Here is a 7834-nt window from a genome sequence, read left to right on the forward strand (position 1 = left end):
AGTTCATAAACGAATCTTTCCTTCATCTTTTCCACCTAAAAAGTTAAAAACACTTAAAACGAGATGAACATAGTTCGAATATAGCATATTGATAAGTTGCATTAAAAGGATCTTTTAAGTTTCAACATGCAGTGTATCGGTCTATGAATAACTTAGACCCTGCAGGTATGAACCATGTGTAAAACGCCTATTTACCTGGTACAAATTAATCTTACGATTGTGTAGTATTATTGGAGTAGAGATGGTGACAGTAAATAGCTAAGAAATACGAATGTACGATGTATACACATCCAAACATTGAAGGGTTACAACCCTTTACATTTTATTCTCTAGTGATGCCTTACACTTACGGTGTGTAGTATTTGAAGTGTATTTCGATGTTACTGTAAGCGTGGCAAGTATTTAAAACACACTACCACGAAAATACGTCATATGAACACAATGGACAAATATCACTTTCATAACATTAAAAAATTGGGCAGGCATTCAAATTAGTGAAATCCATATCGATAATATTAATCCTCTTTCCGAAACGCTGATTGTTAAACACATACTTCACTTTTTCCATATTACCCTATACCAACCCCCTCTCTCGAATCTCACACACCCTCCCACCCTTTAACTTACCTCATGCAACCGTATCACTAGTCAACTAGTTCTCTTCTGCCCTCGTAGAAACGAGAACACAGCTGCGCTGTATCGCCGACTTCAGGCATGTTCAGTAAGTAAAGCTTTTAACAGTAAATTAGAATTATCTTCACCCGCTTACATCGAATTTAAACACGTAATTCTGATTCAGTATCTGCATTTATTACGGAGTTTAATATTACCCAAACCCAGCAACTAATACACACCATGACCACAATATATATTTTAACAACATGAAAATTTACAACCCATACAAAGCGCTGCTTGGGTCTGACGCTGACCATTCACACCATCTGGTGCCGAGGTTGAGAATGAGTAAGAGCCATCCCTGCTAACCTCCCAAGCGTGTACATTGCGCGTAACGGGATGGATTTACCATTCACAAAACAACAACAATCTTACTTCATACAATAATTTATTGTTCTCACATAGTCATTTTCTTACATATTTCTCCATTTCTTCAACGCAGTCTGTGTAAATAGGACCAATAGAACAAGGCCTCATCTTGCATTTGACGCTTCAATACATGCGTCAAAATAAATCCAAAATAAAGATACTCTATTTTACTTACGTTTGAGTTCTAATTATTATAATACCAATTTTAACAAAAATTAATAACGGATAATTTTAAGGACATTAATATATAATTAAACCAAACAACTTTAATTACAAACAACCGTCTTCCAGCATTTTATCTCTGTATGCAATCTGTCTTTATCGTTGTAAAACCAACTATTTGGACCTAGGGAGTAGGTTAGCTATACCGTGTGTTGCATTAATTTACATAACCGTTCAATATTAATAAATACGTATCATAATTTCTGTCTGTCCGCATATAACTTGACAACAACCAAACAGGTTTTCATTTAGTTTGATAATGGGGAATTTTATAAAAATATGTTGACATGATTCAGTTGTGGTTAGGATTTGTCGAAATAAAGGGCGCATTATTTGCGTTTGTGCGGGCAGAAGTGACTAACGCGAGTGGCGAACCTCCACGTGGAAAATCTACAGTCAGACTGGCAACCACATGGGGAATCTTTGGTGGATTATTACTTGATGACTGTCATCATCCAACTATACTCGTGCATTCGTCGGAAACCCCGCCCTCGTTAAGACCATTGACCCTAGGCAACTCTGACGTCACTGGTGTCATACTCAGAACTGTTTTTTCAAATTGACGGACTTATATGAAATTTGGTAAGAATGCTATGACACTTAAGGTAAAATCTATATTTGTCTTTCAATTTGACTACGATAACTAACGAAATATTTGAATTAGGCACGTGAAATTTGGTTGAAGATGAGGTATAATTGCAATTACAAATTTCATGGGAAATTTTGTTCACATTTATATAATTAAAAACATGGTGACAGTGCGAAAATTGGACTTTATATCGAGCATAATTTCATTTGTTTATTAATTAATGCTTCTTGATACTTCAGCAGCCTGTTCAATAATTATTGCATTGTGCAAACTTGAAAGTTCTCGTTTTTAAGTACAGATTACAAAGTAATGTTAATTAAGATCCCTATATATGTAATTAGAAATCCGTTTATTTAAGTCGTAAGCTACAAACTTGATGATTTTACTTTTTGGGCACGTGACGAGCTTCTGGGCGTTTGATTATTTTTTCCAATCTTCTGTTTATCTTCCATTCCCGCCTTTAGAGACGTGTGACTTGATACTTACCACTGATAACACATTGCTAGAACGAACTGCTTAATCAGTGAGGCGACTTGTAATGTTTATTCGGTTATTTTATGGTGCTGTATAAACTGCTGAGATTATGTGGCATCGTTATGATAGGATGACCATGAAGAACGAATTTGAAGGAATGCGATAGGGCGTGGGCCCTTTAAGTGACTTATACTACGTAAATTTGCGTGTGGTAAATTGCGACAAACTTCGATCTCTGGATAGAACTGGTCTTCGATGAACCTCGCCGTTCAGTTATTAACTCTTGATCTAAGTGTTCAGGAGGCCCCACGTTCTACTGTAGGTCCAGATGTCAGCGATCCTTCTAGATTCTTCCACAAAAGAAGTTACATATGACTTACATTCGGGAGGTACCCTGTGAACCAATTATCCTGGTTGAGGTTCGTCTTGGTTTTCTTCAGTTTCTCCAGACGGTGGGAGGCCTTCAAATAGGCCACGAATGGTTCCATTGTTCAAGTTCAGATTTCCATTCGTTTCTATACTCCTGACAAAGCGTCGTAAATAAATTGCTGAAGCAGACAACGGAATTAACTTGGTAGTTTATTCGGTTATTTCATTGTTCCGTTGCAGCGACTGATGTTATGTATCGTCAGTGATGAGTTTTGGTTACCTTTGAGTGTATGATAAAAAACATCTCGGTCCTTTCTCTGGCGGATGAGGATGACAACAAAGAATGCGTCATGAAAATCGCACCACGCCTAGAATTGACTGTCACTGAACCGAATTTCAGATTGCTGACGGTAAACCAAAGAGTGCGGGGGGGGGGGGGGGTCAGTTGGCTGTGAACTGTGGAGTGCGCATCTGTGTCAAGTATTCGGAATGTTCGGCCGGGCGTAAAAACTACAGCGGTCTGTTCAGATCGATCATTAATCCGCTCTGTTTCCTCGGGGCTTGATGCGGAAAGCGCCAGATGAAGTAGTTAACATAGCATGTGATTTGAGGGCATATGTGGTATGTTAATACACTTCGACCTTTTGTATTATCGTCTACCTTAGCATTGTTTCCTGCCATGTGTGTCGGTTCTCTGCCAGTTATTATTTTCAAGCTGATTGGAACAGTCGTAAAGCTTTACATTTGTATTTAGTCTGTAACGGTTCGATATTGGCTTACCAGATGTTCTGTATTTTGTTTCCTGGGTTTCCGTATTCTGCAAGCGAATTTCGGAGTAGGACATTGAAACAGGCTAAAGATGGCCTCAAAAATCATATCTACTTGTCCTTCTAAGAATGTAAACTTTCAGAGCGTCGTGAAATATAGAAAGTAACGTTCGTTCTTCAAATTATTTTAACCAAATGGCTGATTTTTTTGCCTTGATGGTCACTAAAAAGGTCCCTATATATTCATCAATGTTTTTAAATTCTGTATGTCCAAACAAATTCTGACAAGTTTTAAAAATATCTATGAATATCTAGGAATTTCCGTTATGGTGGTTTCTGTTCCGAAACACATGACAACCGATCTAAATGTGTATTTTTTTCAAATTTGTGTTTTTGGAATTGTATTCAGTAAAGAAATATTTTTTTTAAAGTTCAGATATTTTGGAATAACAATAACAAATCAAAATGGCATTTACGAAGAAAGTAAGAGGAGACTATATTCCGGAAATGCTTGATACTTTTCAGTTCAAAACATTTTGTCTTCCCGTCTGATTTCTAAGAACCTAAAGGTTAAAATATACAAAACAATAATTTTGCCTGTTGTTTTGTATGGGTGCGACACACGATCTCTCACTCAGAGGGAGGAACAGAGATTGCAGGAGTTTGAGAATAAGGTGTTTAGGATGATATTTGGGCCTAGGAGAGAAGACGATGGGGTCTAAAGAAAACTGCATAATGACGAGCTTAAAAATCTGTACTGCTCCCCCAGTATTGTGAGGGTGATTAAGTCGAGAAGAATGAGATGGGCGGGACATGTAGCGCGCATGGATGGGACAAGAGGTGTGCACCGGGTACTGGTTGGGAAACCTGAAGGAAAGAGACCGCTGGGGAGACCTAGACGTAGATGGGAGGAAAATCTTAGGCGGGATCTATGGGAGATAAGTGTTGAAGGAGAGTGGATTCTGTTGGCCCAGGACAGGGTCCGGTGGATAGCTTTGGTTAATTCGGTGATGAACCTTCGGGTTCCATAAGCCAGCTAATTATTAAAATATTTTACGTGTCCAAATATAGAACGCTACGCAGACAGCTGGGTTAGGTCCGGTTTCGATAGAATCGATACAAAATCTGTTTAATTGTAATGTACACTCATTTCGAAACAGGGAATTGGTTTGTTACAATCGCTTAAATTTATGGCATTTGATGGTATGATCCAATCCATATAGAGTCGGTCTATTCTCTTTATAGCAATTTATCGAGGTTATAAAATTGGCAGGATTTCGGAAGAGATTCTTGCCTCCTTCCCCAGAGCCTCTTTATTTTAGCTACATGTCGAGCTACATTAAATTACCAAAAGGAGTGTGCAGGTCACAAAGTTCGTTGTTACGTAATTTCTTCATTTTCCGCTTCACTGTTCTTCATTTCATTTCACCTCACTCGAGTCTGAATATATTCATTATAACTTTGTCTACAGATAATGGTTTAAAACTGAGGAAGTGACTGTCAGACATAAGTCTTTTGAATGAAAGGATGCGAGATTACAAGTTGACAACAAGCATCATTTGAATCATATAATCGGGAACTGAGTGATTCGAATTCCGTAGAACACGGTTACCAGTCGTACTTTTGACGCTCTGAGTTCAAATCTCGGCCCAAAGATGTTTCCCGTCTCCACCAAACTCCAGATGTATACTGCTATATTAGTGCCTTAAATAGGTTACGATCTCTTTCTGTACATCACTCACAACATTCCTTCTGTTCGACGCGATACATTTCTGAGCAGATGAAAGATACTTGGCAGACCCGTTCCTTGCGCGGGTCCCAGTTTCGCCTCCATTTTTCTCGGTCTTGTGCAGTAGAAGTCCAATGGACTAAGAGTTTCCTTCCAGTAGCTTGGTACTCATTATTTCTCACCGCGTGAGTCCGTCCATGAATTGGCGGCCGTCCGAGTGACCTCTTGTTGTTTTTTGGATACCACATGATGGTATTTATGGTCTATCTCTCGTCTTTTCTCTTCATAATGTGCCCGGCCCATCGGGCTTATTATGAGAAGAACGTTGTAAAATAACTTAAGAATCAGTCAACAAGTAGTGGATTATTATGGCTAAGATGTCTAATTCTGAATACAGGAAATTACATAAAAATAAACTTTGTGGCTTTTTCTCTGCAATGTTACTTAATAACACTGGTAGCATAATCTTGAAGGTTCAACATTGGGAAGAAATCACCGTGGAAACTGTGCATAGATCCTAAGAGAGTATTTAGCTTCATCTGGATATACCTGAGTATGATTTAAGGTTTTCACGGAGGTCAGTCTGAAGCAATGCGTGTAGCCTGGTAGAAATTTTCCGACTTTTCAGAGGTCCTTACTAGACCCATCATCAGGGCCCTGATGGAGGCAGCAAGGACCTCTGAAACGTCGGTAAACTTCTGCCAGACTACACGGTGCAACAACCCAAAATGCAGCCATCTTTGTTTATAACATTCTTGTAAAACACAAAATAGTTCTGTCGAGCTGCTAGTTTCATTATGTTTTACAGCCATTTGAGTAGACATTGGGATGACGTCTTTAAACCAGATGTTGGCGGCTTCCTCATAATCAGTGCAGCGCACCGTTCTCATTACTTCGCAGGCAAATAACACGGATGTTAATTACACTCGATATGCTTCAACTCCAAGCTTTGTTGGGAGTTTAATATGCCGTGATCTGAACTCTCAAGTGCGTCGCGGTGTAGACGGGATTTTAATGTAATGGCTGATGATGCTTCCACGTCTCAATTTTGAACCCCTGTTCTCATTCTTCTTCTTTTACATATTAAGGACTCTTGATTGCTCCTACTCAGAATTAATGAGTCCTAATCCTTAGACATTTTGTAGAATTCCTGAGACTGGGAGTCGATTCGTCGCAAGTCTTTGAAGAGTTTGATTTCTGAGTCGTAGAAGAAATTTCTATTTCTGGTGTTAAATGACATAATTCTCTACCTTCACAGTGTGGAACTATAGAGCTTACACAAAGAATAAACAGTTATAGGCCTGAGTTTGTTTCTTGATTTTAAGAATTGCAGGTCTTTACAGGTTACGTAACATGCAACATGCTGAGAAGCGTTTAAATCGAATCGTAGTTTGTCTAGGTGCAAAAGTGCACGAAGAATCTTCAAGTGATTGACACATCGAATAAATATTATATAATGAACGGAATTAACATTAAAATGTAAGTCTGTCTCCTTTATTTTGTTAAAGTACCGAACAGTGGCGAAAGTGCATAAATTTGCATTAATCGCAAGAAAACCTCATATAAAATTTTCACTCGAAACAAATGCAGTGTCAGACACTAATGGCTGATTTGTTAAAGAAATATTTGAGTAGTATGTAGACCTACTTTCAATAATAGGTCTAACATAGTTTCCACAAAAATTGCCTCGGTGGCGTTTCAATAAATTGTCCTCGTGTGTAACGTTACAGCCAGCGAGTCGATAAAAATGTGTGAATGTGGCCCCAGGTCTGGAAGATTTTGAGAACCCCTGGTATACTGCCTGCTTAATTAATATTGACCTTTAAAGGAAACTAATAGATTGTTAATTCCCGGTTGACCAACATATCCAACAGCTTTGTAAATAATAAATATTTGCATACCGATTTGCCTACTTTCTCGTTAACTGCCTTTTACAGAGTGGTCGAAAAGTCCTGCAGTTCATATTATAATGTTTATTGGTGGTTGAAATTCATTGGAATTCGAGTGGATTAATAAACACGCACTGTTTCTGAGTATACAATAGCCCAGAACGTCAGTTGTCTTCAAACAGTCGAAAGTCAAGGATGTGTTTTTCACAAGTGCTATGTTTGTTCATTGTCTAAAACTACCTGGTATTTCGTTAATAACTTGCCAGAATGTGTTAAGGAATGCATTCCCCATTCTCCTGTGCCGAACAAATCGACAGTATCTTTTCTGGTAAAATGTTTACATGACAAGGGAACTCTTCAAAGGATCGCATAAAACATGAGGAAAAGAGTAAATTCATGCATCGCTGAACGCGATGATGGTTTTCAATACTTAATATAACATCGTTTTTGTTTTCTGATTTCAGTTTAATTTATTTTTTGAAAAATAGAACATGTGTGAGGAAAGGGTTGTGTGACTATTCGATAAAACCTGTATAAACTATCACAATGTTTTTTTTGTTTCGTGTTATATATATATGTTTTAACATTAATCGTTACGAAGTGGCGAATCTTGAAAATCGCAGCAAAATTTTACGAACAATCTGTAGCTGTACCTTCTATTTGCAATCTCATGTTATGATTTTACACTCTATATTTCCTTAAAGCTCAGAAATCCTGGAGATCAAACAACCATAGATCACAGGGAGAACTG

At 38.1% G+C, this 7834-nt stretch overlaps 1 long non-coding RNA gene across 1 annotated transcript in view; it reads left to right on the plus strand.

Annotated features, from left to right (window-relative positions):
* The first annotated feature begins 669 nt into the window (after positions 1–669).
* LOC147871191 (uncharacterized) overlaps positions 670–7834 on the plus strand; it is a 73539-nt gene continuing 66374 nt past the window's right edge. Inside the window, exon 1 of the long non-coding RNA XR_015532496.1 lies at positions 670–721. This is a non-coding gene — a long non-coding RNA (uncharacterized LOC147871191). The remainder of the gene's footprint in view (positions 722–7834) is intronic.

This window comes from Zootermopsis nevadensis, unplaced genomic scaffold, assembly GCF_977971745.1.
Source record: "Zootermopsis nevadensis isolate Lab colony 2312 unplaced genomic scaffold, Znev_1.0 Znev_ptg000061l, whole genome shotgun sequence".
In the NCBI taxonomy this organism is placed as follows: Eukaryota; Metazoa; Arthropoda; class Insecta; order Blattodea; family Termopsidae; genus Zootermopsis; species Zootermopsis nevadensis.